General features: G+C 41.6%; 1 protein-coding gene across 3 annotated transcripts in view; it reads left to right on the forward strand.

Annotated features, from left to right (window-relative positions):
- Window positions 1-13,484, forward strand: part of sin3aa (SIN3 transcription regulator family member Aa) — a 143,307-nt gene that overhangs the window by 39,129 nt on the left and 90,694 nt on the right. The window lies entirely within an intron of this gene.

The raw sequence follows: 13,484 nt of genomic DNA on the forward strand, positions 1-13,484 counted from the left end.
GCTTAGACCTTGAAAAGATTCATTATTCACTTCTTAATTCAGACATAAAGTTCCAAAAGGTGTGGGGACCTTTTCTTGAATATTTTCATAATTCCCGTTTAGATTAAGGGTTTATTCCTCCTTTTTTGTTTCTTTTGCATTTAAATCCCTTACTTCCAGCTTCTTTCGGTTAAGACTTAAGGGTTTTTATTTGCTGTGTAAACATACTATAGCTCAGATAGTAGGCAATACACCTTTTTATATACAGCTCTGTGGTGATAAAAGTTCTGATCAACTTTTCTATATATCATAAGGTTGGCTTGGAGTTGGGTAGTCGGAAGGCGGGGTGGTAACTAACTTTATACGATTCTACTATGGGTGCTTTTCCTTAACTGTTATGAACTGTGCATTCGATATGTTTGTTTTGCACTGTATAAACCTGCTTTTGCACTTTTTTTGTTGCATTGTAGAAATTATTAAAAAAGCTAACTAAAAATTACAATATGATATAATAAGTAGTGCAAAAAGAGAGCAAAGATAGTGAGGTAGTGTTCATTGATTTATTGACCATTCAGAAATCTGATGGCGGAGGGGAAGAAGCTGTTCCTAAAACATTTACTTTGTGTGTACAGGCTTCTGTGCCCACTCTCTGATGGTATTAACAGTAAGAGGGCATATCCTGGGTGATGGTGGTATTTTGATGATAGATGCTGCCTTCTTGAGTCATCGTCTTTTGAAGATGTCCATGATGGTTGGGAGGCTAGTGCCCATAATAGAGCTAGTTGAGTTTACAACTTCCTGCAGTTTTTTCTGATTCTATGCAATGGCTCATTCATACCAGATGATGATGCAACCAGTCAGAATGCTCTCCACAGTACATCTGTAGAAATTTGCTCGAATCTTCAGTGCATACAAAATATCATACTCTTAATGAAATATAGCTACTGGCATGCCTTCTTCATAATTGCATCAATATGTTGGCGCCCAGGATAGATCTTCAGAGCTGCTGACACTGAGAAACTTGAAACTGCTCACCCTTTCCACTGCTGACCCTTCAATGAGGACTGGTGTGTGTTTCCTCAACTTCCCTTTCCTGAAGTCCGCAATCAATTCCTTGGTCTCACTGATGCTGAGTGCCTGGTTGTTGTTGTGATACCACTCAACCAGCAGATCTATCTTACTCCTATAAGCCTCCTCGTCTCCATCTGAGATTCTGCCAACTACAGTTGTGTCATCAGCAAATTTATAGATGGCGTTTGCACTGTGCCTAGCCACTCAGTCATGGGTGTCGAGAGTGTAGAGCACCTAAGCACATGTCCTTGAGGTGCGCTGGTGTTGATAGTGAGGAAGAGATGTTATTTCTGATTCTCACTGGCTGCAATTTCCTGATTTAAAAAAAAGTCACAGATTTGTTGCAGAGGCCCAGTTTTTGAAGTTATTGATTAGTCCTGAGGGGATGATGGTGTTGAATGCTGAGCTGTAATCAATTAACAGCAGTCTGATGTAGGTATTGCTGTTGTCCAGGTGGTCCAAGGCCAGATGGAGAACCAGTGAGAATGCATATGCTGTAGACCTGTTGCAGCAGACCCAGGTGCTTGCTTAGGCGGGAGTTAATTCTGGCCATGATCAGTCATTCAAAGCACTTCCATCGCAGTAGGTGTGAATGCAATTGGGCAATAGTCCTTGAGGCAGCTCATCCTCTGCTTGGGCACTGGTATAATCGATGTCCTTTTGAAGTGGCTGGGAACCTCCGACTGCAGCAGTGAGATTGAAGATGTGCTTGAGCACTCCAGCCAGTTGGTTGGTACAGGTTTTCAGTGCCCTGCAAGGTACAGCATCGTGGCCTGACACCTTGTAGGGGTTCACCCCTTTGTTCAGATGTTGGCCTCTGAGACAGATATCACAGGGGTTTGCACAAGTGTAGATTTATTCTCCTTTTCAAGGTGTGCATAAAAAGGCATTGAGCTCTCTTAGAGTGAAGCTTCGCAGCCATTTATGATGCTCAGGTTTTGCCTTACAGGAAATAATAGTCTGCAAACCCTACCAGAGCTGGCATGCATCCAATTCCAACTATAACTTCAAATTGCTTTTTTGCTCTTCTGTAGGTTGTACCTGGATTGGAGTTAGCTAGAGTAGACAAGGAGAAGTTTTCTGAGTGTTAATGTCCTGAATGGTTTTATTATGGGCTACGGTAGGAAACTTTGTCACATGATGTGAGCAGAATTATCTGCAGCTTAATGTGAAAAAGACTTAAGGAGCTGGTGGTAGACCTGAGGAGAGCTAAGGTACCGGTGACCCCAGTTTCCATCCAGGGGGTCAGTGTGGACATGGTGGAGGATTACAAATACCTGGGGATACGAATTGACAATAAACTGGACTGGTCAAAGAACACTGAGGAAGGGTGAGAGCTGTCTCTATTTCCTGAGGAGACTGAGGTCCTTTAACATCTGCCGGACGATGCTGAGGATGTCCTACGAGTCTGTGGTGGCCAGTGCTATCATGTTTGCTGTTGTGTGCTGGGGCAGCAGGCTGAGGGTAGCAGACACCAACAGAATCAACAAGCTCATTCGTAAGGCCAGTGATGTATGGAGATGGAACTGGACTCTCTGATGGTGGTGTCTGAAAAGTGGATGCTGTCCAAGTTGCGTGCCATCTTGGACAATGTCTCCCAACCACTACATAATGTACTGGGTGGGCACAGGAGTACATTCAGCCAGAGACTCATTCCACCGAGATGCAACACAGAGTGTCATAGGAAGTCATTCCTGCCTGTGACCATCAAACTTTAGAACATAGAACATAGAATAGTACAGCACAGTACAGGCCCTTCGGCCCACGATGTTGTGCCGACCCTCAAACCCTGCCTCCCATATAAGCCCCCACCTTAAATTCCTCCATATACCTGTCTAGTAGTCTCTTAAATTTCACTAGTGTATCTGCCACCAACACTGACTCAGGCAGTGCATTCCATGCACCAACCACTCTCTGAGTAAAAAACCTTTCTCTAATATCCCGCTTGAACTTCCCACCCCTTACCTTAAAGCCATGTCCTCTTCTATTGAGCAATGGTGCCCTGGGGAAGAGGCGCTGGCTATCCACTCTATCTATTCCTCTTATTATCTTGTACACCTCTATCATGTCTCCTCTCATCCTCCTTCTCTCCAAAGAGTAAAGCCCTAGCTCCCTTAATCTCTGATCATAATGCATACTTTCTAAACCAGGCAGCATCCTGGTAAATCTCCTCTGTACCCTTTCCAATGCTTCCACATCCTTCCTATAGTGAGGCGACCAGAACTGGACACAGTACTCCAAGTGTGGTCTAACCAGAGTTTTATAGAGCTGCATCATTACATCGCGACTCTTAAACTCTATCCCTTGACTTATGAAAGCTAACACCCCATAAGCTTTCTTAACTATCCTATCCACCTGTGAGGCAACTTTCAGGGATCTGTGGACATGTACCCCGAGATCCCTCTGCTCCTCCACACTACCAAGTATCCTGCCATTTACTTTGTACTCTGCCTTGGAGTTTGTCCTTCCAAAGTGTACCACCTCACACTTCTCCGGGTTGAACTCCATCTGCCACTTCTCAGCCCACTTCTGCATGCTATCAATGTCACTCTGCAATCTTTGACAATCCTACACACTATCTACAACACCACCAACCTTTGTGTCGTCTGCAAACTTGCCAACCCACCCTTCTACCCCCACATCCAGGTCGTTAATAAAAATCACGAAAAGTAGAGGTCCCAGAACAGATCCTTGTGGGACACCACTAGTCACAATCCTCCAATCTGAATGTACTCCTTCCACCACCACCCTCTGCCTTCTGCAGGCAAGTCAATTCTGAATCCACCTGGCCAAACCTCCCTGGATCCCATGCCTTCTAACTTTCTGAATAAGCCTACCATGTGGAACCTTGTCAAATGCCTTACTAAAATCCATATAGATCACATCCACTGCATTGCCCTCATCTATATGCCTGGTCACCTCCTCAAAGAACTCTATCAGGCTTGTTAGACACGATCTGCCCTTCACAAAGCCATGCTGACTGTCCCTGATCAGACCATGATTCTCTAAATGCCTATAGATCCTATCTCTAAGAATCTTTTCCAACAGCTTTCCCACCACAGACGTAAGGCTCACTGGTCTATAATTACCCAGACTATCCCTACTACCTTTTTTGAACAAGGGGACAACATTCGCCTCCCTCCAATCCTCCGGTACCATTCCCATGGACAACGAGGACATAAAGATCCCAGCCAGAGGCTCAGCAATCTCTTCTCTCGCCTCGTGGAGCAGCCTGGGGAATATTCCGTCAGGCCCCGGGGACTTATCTGTCCTAATGTATTTTAACAACTCCAACACCTCATCTCCCTTAATATCAACATGCTCCAGAACAGCAATCTCACTCATATTGTCCTCACCATCATCAAGTTCCCTCTCATTGGTGAATACCGAAGAGAAGTATTCATTGAGGACCTCGCTCACTTTCACAGCCTCCAGGCACATTTTCCCACCTTTATCTCTAATCAGTCCTACCTTCACTCCTGTCATCCTTTTTTTCTTCACATAATTGAAGAATGCCTTGGGATTTTCCTTTACCCTACTCGCCAAGGCCTTCTCATGCCCCCTTCTTGCTCTTCTCAGCCCCTTCTTAAGCTCCTTTCTTGCTTCCCTATATTCCTCAATAGACCCATCTGATCCTTGCTTCCTAAACCTCATGTATGCTGCCTTCTTCCACCTGACTAGATTTTCCACCTCACTTGTCACCCATGGTTCCTTCACCCTACCATGCTTTATCTTCCTCACCGGGACAAATTTATCCCTAACATCCCGCAAGAGATCTCTAAACATTGACCACATGTCCATAGTACATTTCCCTGCAAAAACATCATCCCAATTCACACCCGCAAGTTCTAGCCTTATAGCCTCATAATTTGCCCTTCCCCAATTAAAAATTTTCCTGTCCTCTCTGATTCTATCCTTTTCCATGATAATGCTAAAGGCCAGGGAGTGGTGGTCACTGGCCCCCAGATGCTCACCCACTGAGAGATCTGTGACCTGACCCAGTTCATTACCTAGTACTAGATCTAGTATGGCATTCCCCCTGGTCGGCCTGTCCACATACTGTGACAGGAATCTGTCCTGGACACACTTAACAAACTCTGTCCCATCTAAACCCTTGGAACTAATCAAGTGCCAATCAATATTAGGGAAGTTAAAGTCACCCATGATAACAACCCTGTTATTTTTGCACCTTTCCAAAATCTGCCTCCCAATCTGCTCCTCTGTATCTCTGCTGCTACCAGGGGGCCTATAGAATATCCCCAATAGAGTAACTGCTCCCTTCCTGTTCCTGACTTCCACCCATATTGACTCAAAAGAGGATCCTGCTACATTTCCCACCCTTTCTGTAGCTGTAATAGTATCCCTGACCAGTAATGCCACCCCACCTCCCCTTTTTCCGCCCTCCCTATCCATTTTAAAGCACTGAAATCCAGGAATATTGAGAATCCATTCCTGCCCTGGTGTCCTTTACAACTCCTCCCTTGGAGGGTCAGACACCCTGAGCCAATAGGCTGGTCCTGGACTTATTTCCTGGCATAATTTACATATTACTATTTAACTATTTATGGTTTTATTACTATTTATTATTTATGGTGCAACTGTAACAAAAACCAATTTCCCCCGGGATCAATAAAGTATGACTATGACTATGACTACAGGTCGACCTTCTATAATCCGGCACCATTGGGGCCTGAGGGGTGCCGGATTAGTGAAAATGCCGAATTACAGAAGGATCTCATTAAGCAATAGCTAACCGCCTCATCATACCTTTAAAATATCAAAGGATTCAAAGGTTCATTTAATGTCAGAGAAATGTATACAATATACATCCTGAAATGCTTTTTCTTTGCAACCATCCACAAAAACAGAGGAGTGCCCCAAAGAATGAATGACAGTTAAATGTTAGAACTCTTAAGTCCCCCCCCCGCTCCCCTTACTCCCGCGTGTAAGTGGCAGCGAGCAACAATCCCCCCTCCCCACTGGCAAAAAATAAAGCGCACCCGCTACCAACACTCAAGTGTGAGCTAAGTGATAGCGAAGACACAGACTTGCAGTTACCCCAAAGACTACATTGTACTCGCAGTTACTGAGGGAATCCTCGTTAGTTTCTTTTCCTCCGCTTAGTAGTATGCTTAAATTCAGCGGGTCACCACGTCTGATCTGAGGTCTAGGCAGAAGAGAACGCAGCGCTGGCCGGGCGATGCCGGAGGGCAGTGCATGACCACCGGCAGGTGGACCGACCCAGCGTGTGCCAGCTCCCCCGCCGCTGGTGGGTGCCGGGTGGCTGTGCCTCACACAAATCATATTAATAAATGCAGGAAAACAAGCAGGAATCGGCTGTCTGTGCTAATAAGAACGTGCCAACACGTGAAGAGATCTAGCGGTGGCCTGGAAAATTTTAAATTACAGTTGCGCAGAAAATATAAAATCAGTACAAATTATCGAAGGAACTGGATTACAGGTAGTCAGATTAGTGAATGTTGACCTGTATAAGACATTCTTGTTAAGTGCCTACAGCTGGAAAATGTATCCTGTCTCCTCAACATTGAGTCCACTAACTATACAGTGTTTTCCCTCACTAAGTGGACAATGTTGCAAAAATTAAGCAACTGAACTATTTACTTTCCGTATTAAAAAGTTAGTAAAGTATCCTGATTTTGGACCAGCTTCAGATGATGGTATCAACCCTTCACTCCAGTGAGGTGGCATACTTGATTGCATAACAGAAGCTTCTCTGAAAGCAACTGCAGATTACCGAATCATGTTTCTTCTCTGCATGTGCCGTGATAATGGAAGGGTGGCTGTAGGAATTGTGATCACAGTCTGTTGTATGGGAGAGGTTGGAGAAAAGATGTTCTCTTCATTAATAATACTTACCCCTTTATGTTGAATTTCCTCTAGCTCATAGATGAAGTGGATCCCTCCAAATTCCCAAATTCTATCTTGTACGAAAAGGGTATTCCTCGTTTTGTGGACCCAAATGTAGCATTGTGGACTCTTGACTTGGCCATTCCAAAACATGAAATTTCTTCTTTTTAAACCATTGTTGTTGACTTGCTGTTTGTGTTTCAGATCATTGTCTTGTTGTATCATCCAGCTTCTATTATGCTTCAGGTAATGGACTGCTACCCTGATGTTTTCCTGTGAAATGTCTTGATACAATTTTGAATTCATTATTTCCTTTAACAATTGCAAGCTGTTTAGGCCCTAAGGCAGCAAAGTAGCCCCGAACTATGATGCCCCTTCCACTATGCTTCACAGTTCGGATGAGGTTTTGGTGTTGGTCTATAGTGCTGTTTTTCTTCCAAACATAGTGGTGTGCATTTCTGCCAGAAAGTTCAACTTTTGTCTCATCTGTCCACAGAGCATTGTTCCAGAAGCATTGTGGAATATCCAGGGGTCTTTTGCAAACTTGAGATATGCAGCAATGTTTTTTTGGAGGGCAGTGGTATCTGTCCATGAACCCTATTCAGAGACTTTAGCAAGTTCTAGAGATTTCTGCAGGTCTTTTGCTGTTACTCTTGGGTTCTTTTTCAGCTCCTTCAGCATTCATTGATTGGAACACCTGATTATCTAGTTTTTGTAGAAGGCATTACCCCCAGAGGTTCACATACTTTTTTGAACCAAGACTGTAATTATTTAAATGGTGTATGAGAAGAAATACAATTGTTTATGTGTTATTAGTTTCGGCAGGTTGTGTTTGTCTATTATTGTGACCTAGATGAAGATCAAATCACATTTTGCGAGTAATTAGTGCAGAAGACCAGGTAGTTGCAAAGGGTTCACAAACTTTTTCTTGCAACTGTATCTGGTGGCTCTTCCCATTTCTCAATCACGGTTTGTACTGCATGATGTTAGTAAAAACGCAGTAAATGTACAAATGTACTTTGATATCATTGTCTTAGGTCTCCTTTACAAACATTCAGCAGCTAACGATTCCATCCCAGACTGAGATTGAACCAGACTGCATGAACTTGCTTTATAGTCTTTGACCTCCAGCAGGACTTCAGATCATGTATTCCTCCCATCACAAAGACTGCCTGATTATCCCCATCACATATATCGTATATGCTGATGAAGCCCCCTTTATTATTTAAAATTCACTCTTGACTTGCCAGTCAAAGCGGTCCTTTCTAAGCTTGTCATCAAACTCTGGCTGCATTTGGCCGATCTTTCACAAGATGCTGTTCATTCATCACTCCTTTACTTGTTTATCTTCATCGAATGAACACTTATGTATTTTATTTATTTAGTGATACAGCACAGAGAAGGCCCTTCAAGCCATGCTGCCCCAGCTAAGGTGATTAACCCTACCCTCATCACAGGACAATTTACAATGACTGATTCTTTGAAGGAAACCAGAGGCTCCTTACAGAACAGCACCGGAGTTGAACTCCGAACTCCAGACCGCTACACTGCCCTTTCTTCTACCTTAAGTTATGGAATTCCTTCATAAAGTTCCCCTGCTTCTCTACTTATCTTCCTCCTTAAACTTTACTTCTCTTGATATAAGTTTTGGTTAGTTACCCTGATACCATCATGCATTGCACAATATGGGATATTGTTTGATGATGCTACTGTTAGTCAGGTTGGAATGTTATACTGTGATAAATACACTATATTGATAAGTTACCATTGTTTAGGAACAGTAACAAGGGCCTGAATGTCGGTTATGAGTGGAAGTACAGTGTAAGGGATTATTTGATGTGGAAGTACTGGGCGAGAAAATGGGGATTAAAGTGCCCAAATTTAATTCAGTTCCAATATTTAATTTGGGTCCAGTTCTTATATTGTGACCTGATTTGATTTTATTAAAATAATATTTGACCTTATGATAGTTTTGTGAACACAAACACAAGAAAATGTGCAGATGCTGCCTGGCCTGCTGTGTTCCACCAGCATTTTGTGTGTGTTCGTAGTTTTGTGATGTTGTTTAGTATATGATTGGTGCTGTATAGAAGAGTTAAAATAAAAATTGAGCCAATAGTTTTTGAAAAGCTTGGCATAATTTTTCTACTCTTAATTGCACTTATTTTACATAAAGTCTGAAACGAATAGACTTAACTGTTCTTTCTGATGGTAATTCGTATCTTTGTATTCATAATTGATATAGAAAAGATTAAAAGAAAAATGTTATAGATACTTTCAAACCTGTCAGTCCAGTAAACAGCAGTTTGAAATTAATATGTTGTTCTGAGAAGGATATTTACCAGAGATAGTAACCAATGTGCACTGAGTTAATTCTTCTTTATATTGTGGGTTGCAACAATGTTACTGTAATTATGTATCAAGTCAAGCTATTTGATAGTGTGTTAAAGGATATTATATCATTAGCTTGACAACTGCATCTCCCTGGTGAAGGCAGGTCAATAATTAGAGGATGAGCTGTTTCACTGAGAACAGTGAAACTGACCTTTGTTTGCAGTATTAGTTGGCATCTTAAGTAGACACTGAACAGGTGTAATCAAGGCCTTCAGGGACTCTCATGTTGAGAATTGGAATCTCCTGTAAATTGGTGAGACCCAGCGTAGACTGGGAGACCGCTATGCTCCACCTGCCAGAAAAAGCCACCCATTTTAATTCCACTTTCCATTCCCAGTCGGACATGTCAGTCCATGGCCTCCTCTGCTGCTGCAATGTTACACTCAGGCTGGAGGAGCAACACCTTATATTCTATCTCAGTAGTCTCCAACCTGATGGCATAAACATCACTTTCTTGAACTTCTGGTAATGGCCCAACCCCCCTTCCCTTCTCATCATTCCCCATTCCCCATTCCCATTTCCCTCTCTCACCTCATCTCCTTAACTGCCCATCGCCTCCCTCTGGTGCTCCTCCCCGTCCCTTCCATGGCCTTCTGTCCTTTCCTATCAGATTCCCTCTTCTCCAGCCCTTTATCTCTTTCACCAATTGACTTCCCAGTTCTTTACTTCACCCCCGTCCCCTTCCTGGTTTCACCTATCGCCTTGTACCACTTCCTCTCCTCCCCACCTCCACCTCTTATTTTGATTTCTCATCTTTTTTTCTGCAGTTCTGGTGAAGGGTGTCAGCCCAAGATGTCAACTGCTTATTCTTTTCCATAGATGCTTCCTGGCCTGCTGAATTCCACCCGCATTTTGTGTGTGTCGCTTGGATTTCCAGCATCTGCAGATTTTCACTTTTCTATTTTCTGTTCTCTTTGTGATGAGATGTAAGATTAGGGAATCCTAAACATCTCTGTTTTAGACTGTATTAGTTAAAAACTAGTTGCTAAATGGTAACAGTATTCAATTAACTGATGAAAGAGTGTTACCTGATACCTGAATTTAAATTTTAGGCATGTACATCTTAGAAATGATTCTTTCTTAAGAATTGCTTTCTTAAAAATGACTCTTTTTTTCAGTGAGGGAGTTGTGAGGTGGGTGGAAATACCCAGGGAGGGTTATTTGGTAAACTTTCCTTTAGTGGTTCCCCTACTGAAACAAAATCTGACCACTTTGTCTGCAGGTAGTTGCAAATACAGTGATGCTGGAAAGCGTGTGAATCCTTTAGAATTACATTATAATTACATTATATTTCTGCATATATATGATCTAAAATGTGATCAGATCTTTATGTAAGTCCTGATACTAGACAAAGAGAACCCATTTAATCAAATAACATAAAAACATTATACTTTTTCATTTATTTATTGAGAAAAATGAGCCAATATCACATGTATTTGTTGGAAAAAGTATGTGAACCTTTGTTTTCAGTAACTGGCGTGTGATCTTCTTGTACAGCACTAACTTAAACCAAATGTTTCCATTAACAGTTGATCCATCCTTCACATCGGCCTGGAGGAATTTTAGGTCATTTCTCCTTACAAAACTGCTTCAACTCTGGGAGTTGGTAGGCTTCCTTGCATGAACTGCTTGCTTTAGGTCCTTCCAAAATATTTCTATAGGACTAAGGTCAGGACTTTGACTCGGCCATTCCAAAATGTGAAATTTCATCTGCTTTAACCATTCTTTGGTAGACAGACTCATGTGTTTACGGTCATTGTCTTGCTGCATGACCCATTTTCTCTTGAGCTTCAGTTCACAAACAGATACTCTGATGTTTTCCTCTAGATTTTGCTGGTACGATTCAGAATTCATAGTTCCATCAATGATGGCAAGCTGTCCTGGTCCCGAGGCAGCAAAGCAGGCCCAACCATGACACTGCCGCCACTATGTTTCACAGATGGGCTGAGGTTCTTGTGTTGGAATGCAGTGTTTGCTTTTTCACCAAACAAAACGCTCCCATTTAAGCTGAGAAGTTATATTTTGAACTCACTCTGTCCTCAGAACATTCTTCCAATAGCCTTCTGACTTATCCATGTGGTCTCTAGCAAACTTTAGACGGGCAGCAATGTTCTTGGAGAGCAGTGGCTTTCTCCTTGCAATCCTGCCATGCACACCATTGTTGTTCAGTGTTTGCCTGATGGTAAACTCTTGAACATTGAAATTGGCCAATGCAAGAGAGATCTGTAGCTTCTTTGATGTTACCCTGGGATTCTTTGTGACCTCCTAGAATATTACACACCTTGCTCATGGGGTGATTTTTGTTGGTTGACTACTCCTGGGGAGCGTAACAATGGTGTTGAATTCCCTCCATTTGTACACTAACTGCCTGACTGTGGATTGGTGGAGCCCACACTCTGTAGAATGGTTTTGTATCCTTTTCCAGCCTGGTGAGCATCAACAACTTTCTTTCTGAGGTCCTCAGAAATCTCCAAAAACATGGTGAAGATCAGACTTTGATAATGAAGACCCAGGTTTATGTTCTTTAAATAGGGCAGGGCCTCTCACACCTGATTGTCATCCCATTGATTGAAACACCTTACTCTAATTTCCCCTTTAAATGAATTGATAATCCTAGAGGTTTACATACTTTTTACAACAAATATATGTAATATTGGATCATTTTTCTCAAGAAAATGAATGTGTAATATTTTTGTGTTAATTATTTAACTGGGTTCTCTTTATCTAGTTTTAGGACTTACATGAAGATCTGATCACATTTTAGGTCATATTTATGCAGAAGTAGAGAAAATTCTAAAGAGTTCACAATCTTTCTAGCATACTGTACCGGTTTGTCATTGCTTAGTGTTTTACAGTCAGCCAGAGGTATGCATTGTTGGTTGCCTTCTGTTCTTTTGTGTCCTGATTAACAAGTTTAAAATATGTTATTGTTAAATGCCACTTTTAAAAGTTTAAAGCTTTCAACTCTGCTTTTATTAATGGTGCTGAGACCGATGATTTTTGGGATTCTTTCTAATTAATGCAAAGTTTAAATACAACAAACAAGCAATAAAATTATCTTTTATTATGCATTTCAAAATTCAGTTTAGTTCCAAAAGAGGGATTTTTCTGTTTCTATCTAAATGTCTGTGATGAGTTGTTGCTATCATTTCCTGAATTGGTTACTTAGTGCATTATAAGTGGGGGAACAGTGGCTATAGAAATAGTTTCAGATGTGCTTCTTGGCTTATCCTTGCAGTAGCGTATTGCGATGCTTTATGTGAGGTGATAATGAATAGTCACAAGTAGCTTTCCAAGGAGTAATATGGACTCTTTTGGGAAAAAAATAACTTCTTGTCTGTCTGTGAGGACGCATGTTCAAGGTTAAATTCAAATAATATCCTTACTTGTTGTGTCTAAGAATTAGTTTTCACCCAGAAGCTCTAACAACTTGGTATATTTTCCAAGTTTAATGGTAAATGATGAATTATATTTTAATTATATTTGAAATACTTCAAATATGAAGTTTGTCCAACCAATCTTGAATTGGAGAGAATGAGAGAAACTTGCATTTATGACTCCAAGGAGTCCCAAATGTCATTTAAGTTTTGATGTTCAGTCACTGAGATAACCATAGGGAATGAGGCAGACAGTTCGTGCAGAGCAGCCTGCCATTCATTGCATAATATTTCCTTCAGTAATTTATTAATGTTAGAGGCATGCACTGCCACCTTGTGATGTCTTGGCATTTGCTGTAATTGTAACAAGGAACTGTACTCATCCAGTTTCCAATGTAGCTGTCTCTTGGGGCAAGTAAAGCTTTGTCTGCTGTTGCATTCCTACCCACACTCCCATTTGTAAAGTATGAACTCTTGACTGAATATTTTTAAATGGAAGTCTGAAGAGAATATGTATAGGTAAAGTTGTAATACAAACTGTAGGCTAAATGGCTGAATATTTGTCTGGAAAACAGGCAAAACATACCATAGATCACATTATCCAGTTGGCGGGGCGGGGGGTGATGAAACAGCAGTGTTAAATGGAAATATTATATTAAATATAAGTAAAACATTTGAATGCATTGATCAAACAATATAAATAAAAATAGAATGGTGGAAATCAACTTATTATCTTCATTTGTACCTAGTTATGTGGAGGTAGAATGACATTTGCTAATTTGAAAGGTGTTTAGG

The sequence above is a fragment of the Mobula birostris genome, chromosome 18 (genome assembly GCF_030028105.1).
Source record: "Mobula birostris isolate sMobBir1 chromosome 18, sMobBir1.hap1, whole genome shotgun sequence".
NCBI lineage: Eukaryota > Metazoa > Chordata > Chondrichthyes > Myliobatiformes > Myliobatidae > Mobula > Mobula birostris.